Consider the following 13164-nt stretch of genomic DNA (forward strand, 5'->3'; position numbering starts at 1 on the left):
CACCTAACCTACACATCTTTAGACACTGAGGGGCAATTTAGCATGACCAATCCACCTAACCAACACATCTTTAGACACTGAGGGGCAATTTAGCATGACCAATCCACCTAACCAACACATCTTTAGACACTAAGGGGCAACTTAGCATGACCAATCCACCTAACCTACACATCTTTAGACACTAAGGGGCAACTTAGCATGACCAATCCACCTAACCTACACATCTTTAGACACTAAGGGGCAACTTAGCATGACCAATCCACCTAACCTACACATCTTTAGACACTGAGGGGCAGTTTAGCATGACCAATCCACCTAACCAACACATCGTTAGACATTAAGGGGCAACTTAGCATGGCCAATCCACCTAACCGGCACATCTTGGACTGTGGGAGGAAACCGGAGTACCCGGAGGAAACCCACGCAGACACAAGGCGAACGTGCAAACCCCACACAGACAGTCACCTAAGCTGGGAAACGAATCCGGGTCCCTGCCGCAGTGAGGCAGCAGTGCTAACCATTGTGCCACCGTGCCTTTGCGCAGTCTTGTTACTGGGTCTAATTTCATTAATTTGATCTTTGAAATGGTGCATCAGCCCCTCAGTCTGTGACGGCATTTGGCCTCAGAGGATTTTGATACTTTCCCTGCCATTGTGATTCTTTGCATGGCTGATTAGTCATTGTGTTCAAAACGGTGGGGGCGGAAAGGAGGAGAAAAAAGAGTGTGTAACAGCAACATCATAGCTTAGACACAACAACAGGAGTTCAGTGACTGGTGGCATATGCCATAAAGGGCAAGAGGGTTGAAAACTCGGGATCCGTGAAGAGTCATTGATCAGGCCAAATACTTTACAGTTAAGCATTGGTGGGTTTGGGTTGTAAGAAGGTTAAATGAGGTTGAAATGTTTGGCAAGGAGGAGAAAAACCAACTCTTTGGAGACAACTGTTCACAACAGATGAACCACTTAACAGGAAGGAGATAGCATGGCCAAGAACTTGAATGGATTAAGGGCAATGAATTAAGCCAAAGGGAGATAATTAGAACATAGAACAGTACAACACAGAACAGGCCCTTCGGCCCACGATGTTGTGCCGAGCTTTATCTGAAACCAAGATCAAGCTATCCCACTCCCTATCATCCTGGTGTGCTCCATGTGCCTATCCAATAACCGCTTAAATGTTCCTAAAGTGTCTGACTCAATTGTTGATTCAATTTCCATGAAGGACCTGCCTTTTCACCCTTGCCCCTCGCCTGAGGGGTGGTGACCCTCAGAAATAAATTACCACCAGTCAGTTCTCCCCCCACCCCTCAAAACAAGGGGAGAGCAGCCTTTGCTCCTCTGGGACTTTAGAGTCATAAAGGTTTACAGCATGGAAATAGGCCCTTCAGCTCAACTTGTCCATGCCGCCCTTTTTTTTTAACCCCAAAGCTTTGCCCACATTTGGCCCATTTCCGCCTAGACCCATCTTATCCATGTAACTGTCTAAATGGTTTTTATAAGGCAAAATTGTACCTGCCTCTAGTACTACCTCTGGCAGCTTGTTCCAGACACTCACCACTCTCTGTCTGAAAAAATTGCCGCTCTGGACCCTTTTGTATCTCTCCCCTCTCTCCACAAACCTATGCCTCTAGTTTTAGATTCCCCTACTTTTGGGAAAAGATGTTGACTATCTAGCTGATCTATGCCCCTCATTATTTTATAGACCTCTATAAGATCACCCCTAAGCCTCCTACACTCCAGAGAAAAAAGTCCCAGTCTATCCAGCCTCTCCTTACAACTCAAACCATCAAGTCCAGGTAGCATCCTAGTAAATCTTTTCTGCACTCTTTCTAGTTTAATAATATCCTTTCTATAAGTGGGTGACCAGAACTGTACACAGTATTCCAAGTGTGGCCTTACCAATGTCTTGCACAACTTTGGCGACTTTCACTTCAGACTTTGGTCACAATATTATTTTCTTTTTCCAGAAAATGTGGACAACTATGCCGTGTTCTGAAGAGAAGCCAAGTTGGACTCGAAACGTTAACTCTGTTTCTCTCTCTCCACCGATGCTGAGTTTTTCCAGCTCTTTCTGTTTTGAGTTCAGATCTCCAGCATCCGCAGTGTTTTACTTTTAAAGAAATGATTTTTATTTTGTCTCGGGAAAAGCACAGTTGCCAGTGTGTGGGGCAGGTGAAGTGGATAAGGCGCACTGGGTCACAGTCCATAACCATTTCGGGCAGACATTTTCAACGTAAATAAGAGGAGTCACATTAATTAGTGGGAAAAAAGAGCAGTGGGGAAACCTACACAGACAATGTGCAAACTCCTCGCAGTGGCCCAAGGCCGGAATTGGACCCAGGTCCCTGGCGTTGTGAGGCAGTAGGGCTAATCACTGTGCTGCCTGCATGTTGATGACTGGTTCCCTGCAGTCAAAGTTTTAAATTCAGGAAAATTACCAGCTCCTCTGTATCAATTCTTATGTCAGAATTTTACCACCTTGCAGGATGGAAATCCCCATCGGCCTCGGGCGGGATTTTATGATCTTGCCCGAGCAAGGCCGTAGTTTTTTAAAAAATTTACTCCATCCTTAAAGTTACAAAGCCAATGCTCAGAATGGTTCTTACTTGCTCCAAAAACCAAATTTAAATTGAATCTAATTCATGACTTCTTGAGATCCAAGCTGACAAGATAAGGCATCTTGGGCTCGATCTGACGCTTGATCTTAGCCAAAAGGCCGAGAAGTGATCTTTGATTCTTAGTATCTCAATTTCCTACGAGTGGATTGTTCCATCTTTACCTCGCGGGTTCAAAGCTTCACATTTCTACATATAGTTAGAATTTTACAACCAGGGTAATGATAAACTAATTGTGCGTAATTCAATGTGCAAAAATAGAAGGACATATAATGCTTGAGGAATAGAGTTGAGTGGAAAGGTTACGAAAGGGAAAGTTTACCATTTTCCTGGCTGGGGTGGAATTTTCCCCTCATTAGGAATGCATGAAGGGAAAACTAGGCTGGAACGCTTAGCCGATCCTGTGCACAATTGAGGCCACTTGAAGCATTGTAACATTGCAAACACAACTGAATAACATCTCTTTTTCATGAATATTCTGTCAATACGTGCCAAATAGCTTGGGCACAAGGACGTTTTGTCCTAAGAGTAGAAGGTGACAATAAATTTGTGAATTATTAATTATTGCATTCAGTCTGGTAAAATGCAACGTGTGTAAGAATATTTTCTCCACTGACGACTTGCTTTCGCACTGGATTACATGCACAGTGGTTAACCTCACAGTGCCAGGGTCCTGGATTCCTAGCTTGGGTGACGTGAGGAGTCTGCACGTTCTACCCTGTCAGAATTTTACCACCTTGCCCGCCCGAGGCTCCTAAGATCCCGTCCAAGGCCAACGGAGAATGCTGTTCTGCGAGCCTCGCCCGCCCCGATTCTGGGGCGGGTGAGGTGGCGAAATTCTGGCCCCCGTGTCTGCGTGGGTTTCCTCCGGGTGCTCCAGTTTCCTCCGAAAGATGTGCTGGTTAGGTGCATTGACCATACTAAATTCTCCCTCAGTGTACCCGAACAGGCGCCAGAGTGTGGTGACTAGGGGATTTTCACAGTAACTTCATTGCAGTGTTAATGTAAGCCTATTTGTGACACTAATAAAAATAAACTTTAAAATGAGTGTTAGAATATTTTACTGTCGGTTTGCAATCATTGTGGTTCTACTGGAATAGAATGCGAATGGAGACGGAAGAGGTTTATTCTCAAGTATTTTTCTTGCAGTTTGCCTGTCCTCCAGCCTTGTGTCTTCACCCATTGCCAATCCTCATCCAAGGGAACTGATGACATTGATTCACAAGACAGAAACAGACTCTTCAATTCAACTGGTCTATGTTGTTTATCCTCCTCTGACCCTACTTCATCTAACCTTATTAGCATATATTTCTATCCCTTTCACCCTCATGTACTCATCTAACTTCTGCCTATAAACCTCACCAAAACTCTACTCCTTCTCAGATGCTTAAACCCCACACCTCTGATGAAGCTTTTGATCATTGGACCGAATTTCTTGAGTGTGACATATATTTGATAACCTTCCTGTGAAGAGCCTTGGGATAGCTTTTTGAGGGAGAAAAACACAGTGGCTCTATTCAAACCAAATGCTTCTTGCTTTGGGCTAACGAGATAACAGAAAGGAAAGAAATAAAAGCTCTAGCCGTCCATCCATCCATCATTGGCAATAGTCTACAAGGGACTATTGACATCTCTGTTCAGAGAGAAATAGTTATCGCCTGAGGAACAATACTCCATATGAAGCATGGCGGATTAGAAATCTCTCCTGTTCTTACTGCCTGCCATGGGCATGTTGGAAGGAGTAATAGTTTGACAGTTTGGTTGCATCTTAGAAACACAGAAACATAGAAACCTAGAAGATAGGAGCAGGAGCAGGCCATTTGGCCCTTCAAGCCTGCTCCGCCATTCATCACGATCATGGCTGATCGTCCAACTCAATAGCCTAATCCTGCTTTCTCCCCATAACCTTTGATCCCATTCGCCCCAAGTGCTATACCGAGCTGCCTCTTGGATACATTCAATGTTTTGGCATCAACTATTTCCTGTGGTAATGAATTCCACAGGCTCACCACTCCTTGGGTGAAGAAATGTCTTCTCACCTCCATCCTAAATGGTCTACCCTGAATCTTCAGACTGCGATCCCTAGTTCTGGACACCCCCACCATCGGGAACATTCTTCCTGCATCTACCCTGTGCAGTCCTATTACAATTTTATAACCCTCGATGAGATCTCTCCTCATTCGTCTGAATTCCAGCGAAAACAATCCTAGCCTAGTCAATCTCTCCTCATACATCAGTCTCCCCATCCCCAGAATTTGCCTGGTAAACCTTCGCTGCCCTCCCGTGAGAGCAAGAACACCCTTCCTCAGAGAAGGAGACCAAAACTGCACACAATACTCTCGGTGTGGCCTCACCAAGGCCCTGTATAATTGCAACAACACATCCCTGCTCCTGTACTCAAAACCTCTCGCAATGAAGGCCAACAGACCATTTGCCTTCTTTACCACCTGCTGCACCTGCATGCTTACTTTCAGCGACTGATGCACAAGGACAGCCAGGTCCCGCTGCGCACTCCCCTCTCTCAATTTACAGCCATTCAGGTAGTAATCTGACTTCTTGTTTTTGCTTCCAAAGTGAATAACCTCACATTTATCCAATTATACTGCATCTGCCACTGGTTAGCCAGCTCTTCTTGTGGTCAATAAAGTCCTGGAATGGAACTTTCCCATCGTAGTAGGGAATCGTAGTAGGTGGGGTGGGTGGTGGGCTGGGGGGTGGGGGGTTGGGGAGGTGGTGGTGGTAGCGGACCATGAAAATGTCTATTGACGTCGGGCGGGATTTTCCGGCCTTGGGGCGAGCACGTCCCGAAATCCCTGCCCCCGGAGTGGGACTTACACACTCCGTCAAACAAGGAGATGCTTAAAAACTTGATCAAGTGGTAAGGTTGTAAGGACTGCCTTAAAGATGGAACAAGATGTAGAGAGGCATGGAGGTTTAGGAGTGAATTCTAGTGCTTCGAACTCAGGCAGTGGAGGGCCCAGCAACCAGTAAAACTGGGGAGGCCGGAATTAGAGAAGCACAGATATCTCAGAGGGGTGCGGGGACGGAGGAGGTTTCTGAGATAAAGTAGGGCAAGGCCATCAATAGATTTGAAGGACGCAGATTTTAAAATTGAGGCATTGCTTGGCCGGGAGTCAATTTGGATGAATGGGTGCAAAGAGGCTGGGTTTGGTGCCAATGGGGACAGGGGCAGGGGCACCATGGATGACCTCAAGTTCACGGAGGTTCGAACAGGTGAGACTGGCCAGACAGAGCATTGGAATAGTTGAGTCTAGAAGTAACACAATGCTCCAGGTGTGGTCTCACTTGTTTGGATGAGCAATTGGATGATTCAAGTGTATAAAAGGATGGTGCTGGCTCCTACTGTATCTCATGGATTATGTTGCCAACTGCTGGCACCCTCAGACTCTGTGGTTACAACTTCTGTGTTGCAACGAATTACAGAGGTGCCAAACCCAGGAGGGAAAAGTTACAATCCAGCGATCCCTCCCTGCTGGAGGTTCAGGTGTGACTAGTGGCTGAATAGCTGATCTATAAACTCCGAACAGCTCCCCCACCCCCCAGTCAAATGGCCAACCAAAACCGCTCCTGCTTGTTTTCAGTTTTAGATACCACTAAGTGGACGAACGCCAATGGGGGTTGGGGGGGGGGGGGGGGGTTGCGGAGAGAGGGGGAGATGGGAGGGGTGGTGGGGGGGGGGGGGAAATAAATAAATTGGGGACTTGCCACAGAATTTGTTGCAGTAATTATGAGGAATGATTTAATTTCCTTTGAGGATCTGTGGAAAGAACAATAATGAATGCCAGGTTCTGTGGATGATTAAAAATAGGGAAAATATGCACCATTTCCTGGATTGCTGCATTGTGTTTTCAGATCTCGGAATGTGTGGAAAGGAAGCCTGGTACAACACAAGGCCATTGGTAATGGGTGGGACTGGAGTCCCAGCCTTCAACCTGGTCAATAGTTTTTATACATCGAGGGTCAGATTTGCTGCATTAACCACCTGAGGTCTGCACTCATTCCTTAGAAAGATTCAACGTGCCATTGTAATTTGACTCGATTATTTAGAGAGGCCCAGAAGGAGTTATGTGTGATTAGTGGCATGTTGTAAGGGTAATTGCTACATGGAAACATAGAAACATTGAAACTCGAAGCAGGAGTAGACCATTCAGCCCTTCAAGCCTGCTCCACCATTCATTTTGATCATGGCTGATCATCAAATTCAATATCCTGATCCCCCACTTCCCCTCCATATCCCTCGATCCCTTTAGCCCCAAGAGCTTTATCTAATTTCTTCTTGAAATCACACAACGTTTTGGCCTCAACTACTTTCTGTGGGAGTGAATTCCACACATTCACCACCCTCTGGGTGAAGAAATTTCTCCTCACCTCAGTTCTAAAAGGTTTACCCCTTATCCTCAAACTATGACTCTTAATTCTGGACTCCCCCATCATCTTTCTAAATCTACCCTGTCTAATCCTGTGAGAATTTTATAAGTTTCTATGAGACCCCCTCTCACTCTTCTAAACTCCAATGAATATAATCCTAACTGACTCAGTCTCTCCTCATATGACATCCCAGCAATAAGCCTGGTAAACCTTCTCTGTACTCCCTCTATAGCAAGGACATCCTTCCTCAGATAAGGACATGAAAACTGCATACAATACTCCAGGTGTGGCCTCACTAATGTGGCACGGTGGCACAGTGGCTCGCGCTGCTGCCTCACAGCGCCAGGGACCCAGGTTCAATTCTAGCATCAGGTGTCTGTCTGTGTGGAGTTTGCACGTTCTCCCCATATCTGTGTGCGTTTGCTCCGGGTGCTCTGGTTTTCTCCCATAGTCCAAACATGTACAGATTAGGTTGATTGACTGTACTAAATTGCCCCATAGTGTCAGGGGCATTAGCAGGGTTAAAAACATGGAGTTATGGGGATAGGGCCTGGGTGGAATTGTTGTCGGGGCAGGCTCGATGGGCCAAATGGCCTCTTTCTTCACCATAGGGGTTCTATGGTCACAGGAATCATGCCAATCGTGGACACTTCATCAATCCAGTAAGGCTGGACCTTGCAACAGAACAAACCTGAATGAGGATCTGTGGACCCAAAGCGTGCCTGTGGAAATGAAAAGCCAGGAAATCGGGAATAGTAACAACAAATTGTCCCCTTTCTTGAGGTTATACACCACATCCATGTGAAAATAACGGGGGCGACTCTCCCAAAAAAAATTCCAAGTGTCAAATTTGCGTGAAAACGAGTAAATCCTGTCAGTTTTTTCAGTGGGAGTTTCAAAATGAATCTCCCACACTCTGCACTGCAGAGTGTGCTAGCATGATTCACTCCAGAAATCAGGAGGAGGGGCCTATCCCCACCCGGGAGATCGGCAGCATTGCACTGAGTGGGCCATTGCGCATGCGCTCGATCGCTGGCCAGCCCCACAACCCCCCATAACACAGGTCCTTGCCCCCCCTCCCCCCCAGGGCCTGATCACTGGCCCCCCAAGCATGCCTGGGCCCAGCTACACCTCCTCCTGTTGCCAGTGCGCCTTGATCACTCTCCCCCCCTGCTGCAGCTCCTCCCCCCTTGATTCCCAAACCCTATCGCTGGCCTCCCTCCCTCAATCCCAAAATGCAGAGTGGCAGCGGGACCCCCCCCCCCCCGACCTCACCAATCCCCCCTTCAGGCCCCGCCCCATTAGGCTCTGCACCCATCAGGCCCCGCCCCCCATTAAGCCCCACCGCCTTGGCACTGCCACGTTGTCCTTTGGGCAGTGCCAGGGTCCCAGGTTAGCACCGCCAAGGTGGCAATGCCCAGGGGATGCCCCACCACCCCCCCGGATCCAACCCTTTAGGGGACCCTGATTGCCCCCCCCCCCCTTCACTCCAGCAAGGTTGGGCTGCCAGCACCCCGCAAGTGGGGAGCTATAGTAATCCCCGCTGGAGTGAACCACTCTGGCTGGGAGATGGGGAGGCTGGGGGGGGCGTTGTGGGGGGGGGGGGGGGGGGGAGGGTGGAGGGGGGGTGCAGATGCTCCCGGGCCTGGTGATTTCAGTCCCAGGCCCACTAATAGTTATTTAAATAATATTAAAATTAATATTAACATAAATTATGCGGCCTTGCACCTCTTTCCAGCATGGAGCTGATGCCGCCGGATATCCGGGGGACATGCTCGGGGCCTGTCGCCCGTCTGCGCATTGTCCCTCAATGGTCCCCATTTGAAATGGACCTTGACAGTGCCAGGTGTGAGATGGGTCTTCTAACAAATTTGCAGGCAGATCGAATTTTGATCTGGTTTCGTCCCTGGTTTTGTGATTATAATGTTCTTACACATTGAGAGATTCCACCATGATGAGAGTAGGATCTTTTGTTCTTGTAACTTCTGTTGTAGCTTCCAGAACAATCGGCAAATCTTATGATCATGTGACTTGTAGCAGCCATCTTTGTTTGTTCGGCAGAAAGTCAGTTTCAAAAACAGCAAAAATAATGAGACTTTGATAGATACAATTCCGGATTTCATTTCCTATCCTCATGACATAACAATCCACCTCAATGAACATTCATATAGATTTCCGTGTATTTACATTGCACTCTTTCCCGATATTCCATATTTTATTTCTCAATGTGTGTAAGTGACAGATCTACAAACTTTGGGGGGCAATGGCCTAGTGGTATTATCGCCAGGCTATTAATCCAGAAATTTAACTAATGTTCTGGGGACCCGGGTTCGAATCCCACCACGCCAGATGGTGGAATTTGAATTCAATAAAAAATACCTGGAATCTACTGATGACCATGAAACCATTGTTAGAAAAACCCATCTGGTTTACCAATGTCCTTTAGGGAAGGAAATTTGCTATCCTTACCTGGTCTGGCCTACATGTGACTCCAGAGCCACAGCAATGTGGTTGACTCTCAACTGCCCTCGGGCAGCTCGGGATGGGCAATAAATGCTGGCCAGCCAGCGACGCCCATGTCCCACGAATAAATAAAACAAAACTACATGACTATTCCAAAACCACGAACCTGTAACTGATATCAAAGAACGTAATTTAACCTAACCCAGGTCAAATAAATCTGTAATCATAATTGGAGAATTTTTATTCATACTAATACAATATTTATTTTCAAAAGTTAACAGTGGTTTGGACACAAGGCTAAAGGTTCACCGAGGGCATTGAATATTCTTGCACTGGCCCCGCCTGAGATTATACTGGAAGATTATAGGATACGGGCCCAGTTAGGCCCTGCCTCATCAGGCCACGCCGCCATTAAGCCCCACCCCCTTGGCACTGCCCGATGCCCGGTGGGCAGTGCTAAGGTGGCCCCCAGCCATTGCCACTTTGCCCTTTGGCCAGTGCCAGGGGTCCAATGTTAGCACTGCCAAGGTGGCAACGCCCAGGGGATGCCCCTCCCCGGTGCCCGACCCTCTGGGGGCCCCGATTGCCCCCCCCTTCACTCCAGCGTGGTTGGACCGCCAGCTCCCTGTAAGTGGGGAGCTATAGTAATCCCCGCTGGAGTGAACCACTCTGGTGGGGGCGAGATGCTAGCGAGCCTGGTGATTTCAAATACATTTGTTATTAATTCACTTCCAGGAATCACATACCAGGAGCTAATGAAATTGTTTTTACACAACATGGGATCTTATGATTCATCACGGCAGCGCTAAATTGCAAACCTTTCAGAAATATCTTGAATTCCTTCTATCTGATTCTTCCTTTCTTTAACTGAGGCATTCACACTGAATTGGTTGTTTGGCCATTCATATGAAACTGCTACAGAGTTATAAAGGCTCAGTTTAATTCAGGAAGTTAGTGCAGTGGGAGCCTAATCCGCACAAAGTAACTTATCAGGGAATCAAGGCAAGATTACTATAATCTTCAGACAAAATTGTGAATGTGTTTTATCCTCGTGGCGTGGCCCATTGAACCATTCATTCAACAAATTTGACCTAAAAAAAACCCACAACAACAATGATGTTGAACAAGCACTGGTGAACGGGAGTGGAACTCTAACAAGGTCCGGTGCCCCATGGACTGTTTGTGGAAGTTTAGCCTTGCCTCGAATGTCAGAAGTTGGAAAGACTGCACAGATACTGCTCTGATTTGTTACAGACTGGGCAATGAAGGTACTAATCTATGCTGGGGTAATTGTTTAATGAAGGTATCAGTGGGCTGCTCAGTGTGCTGGCCCAGTGGTTACCCTGTAAGAGCTGAGGCAAAGATCCAACCTTTAACAACAATGGAACAGCAGCGATCACTGGGCAGTGATCTTATGGGAAAGAAAGCTGTAATTCCTCCCCGACTCCCCCACCCCGACTTTTATGAGCCAGCAGAGATGAATCGACTCAATTGTTACCTCCCCCACCCCCTGCCGTGCATGCATACTTCATAGCAGCAGGCAACCCTTTGACCCATTGGGAGACACCATTCACTGAAAAATTGCAAACATAGAAACAAACAGAAGCATTGAAGAAACATAGTGGAGGACATGCCCCCCCGCCTACATCAAAGGTGGTGAAGTGGAGATGGTCGAGAGCTTTAAGTTTCTAGGTGTTCAGATCACCAACAACCTGTCCTGGTCCCTCCATGCCGACGCTATAGTTGAGAAAGCCCGCCAACGCCTCTATTTTCTCAGGAGGCTAAGGAAGTTTGGCATGTCCGCTACGACTCTCACCAATTTCTACAGATGCACCATAGAAAGCATCCTTTCCAGATGATCACGGCTTGGTATGGCTCCTGATCTGAACAAGACCGCACGAAACTGCAAAGGGTTGTGAGTGTAGCCCAGTCCATCACGCAAACCAGCCTCCCATCCATCGACTCCATCTATACTTTTCACTGACACGGGAAGGAAGTCAGCATAATCAAGGAGACCACGCATCCCAGACATACACTTTTCCACCTTCTTCCGTTGGGAAAAAGCTACAAAAGTCTGAAAACACGTATCAATCGACTGAAGAACAGCTTCTTCCCTGCTGCCATCAGACCTTCGAATGGTACTATTGCACATGAAGCTGATCTTTCTCTTCGCCCTATCTGTAGCTATATTCTGCACCCTATACTTTCCTTCTCTCCATGTACTCTATGAATGGTATCTTTTGTCTGTATAGTGCGCAAGAAACAATACCTTTCACTATATCCCAATACATGTGACAATAATAAATCAATTCAAACATCCTTGTGGGGGGTCACTATTTCTGCGTGGCACTATGTTACTCCTTCACTGTGTTGCTAACTCTGTTTGGCTGAGGGAACAGCTGACATGAAGAAGATTGCACTTAAATGAGAGAAAAACTTCAAAAAGCAAAGTAACCAAAATGGTTCCCTCTTCCCTCAGGAGCTGGTCAGGACTTGGGGCATCACATATCAAAGTTAAGACCCTTCCCCTGAAGCCTAACTTCCCATGATTTCATTACAGTGGAAATGTTTTTGCTTCTTTTAGCCTTTTCTTTCTCCATTCAGTCATCATGTTCTTCAAAGCACTTGCTTCATATTATCTAATCACTTTTCTGTGATTTGCCTGGTCTTCTTTTCAGCCTTGGCCTTACTCTTCCTCTTAAAGAATCTCGAGAAAATTGTGCTTGGTTCTAGTTTAATGATGGATAATATGCCTCGTTATGATGTTGGGTAGAGTGAATATTTCCAGTCTGAAATAATTGAAAGGTCAGTACATGTTATCCATGAACATTGATGCATAGGAGCCAATGCCAATTGAAGATGGTGAATGGATGGATGGCACGGTGGCACAGTGTTTAGCACTGCTGCCTCACAGTGCCAGGGACCCGGGTTCGATTTCCAGCTTGGGTCACTGTCTGTGCACAGTTTGCACATTCTCCCCGTGTCTGCGTGGGTTTCCTCCGGCTGTTCTGGTTTCCTCCCACACACCAAAGATGTGCGGGTTAGGTGCATTGGCCAGGCTAAATTGCCCCTTGGTGTCCTGGGATGCGTAGGTTAGAGGGATTAGTGAGGTAAACATGTGGGGTCAAGGGGATAGGTGCTGGTTGGGATTGTTGTCAGTGCAGGCTCGATGGGCTGAATGACCTCCTTCTGCACTGTAGGATTTCTATGGATGTTGGATATTGTTGGTTTTTAAGAGCTCTGATACAGTTCTATTCACCATTGTTGTGTGGGAAACAAATGTAAAGTCAGCCTTGCCCCCAATTCTGTTGCACCCCATCACCACACGACAGATAGTTGGAACCAATGGGTAGCAGAGCAGCCAAAGACTAAACAGCAACGCAGAAAACACTTCATCAGTAAGGTGGGAAATTTCTTCCTATTGTTTGCTAATGAGTAGACTCTTCGATTGGCCCAAATAGGATGGGATTATCCAGTCGCACTCGCCCCAAAACTGGAAAATCACATCCAAGGTCAACAGACCTTTCCATGGTCCACCCGCTATGATTCCCGTGGCGGGTGGGGCAGGAAAACTGCCCTCCCCCCATATAGCCTTTTAAAGAGCTTCAAAATCGAACAATGGAAGTCGATTTTCTGCCCCCTACCCAAAGATATACTTTGACAAGAGTGAAGCCACGGTTGAAATTCTCCGACCT

Source organism: Mustelus asterias, chromosome 28 (assembly GCF_964213995.1).
Source record: "Mustelus asterias chromosome 28, sMusAst1.hap1.1, whole genome shotgun sequence".
In the NCBI taxonomy this organism is placed as follows: domain Eukaryota; kingdom Metazoa; phylum Chordata; class Chondrichthyes; order Carcharhiniformes; family Triakidae; genus Mustelus; species Mustelus asterias.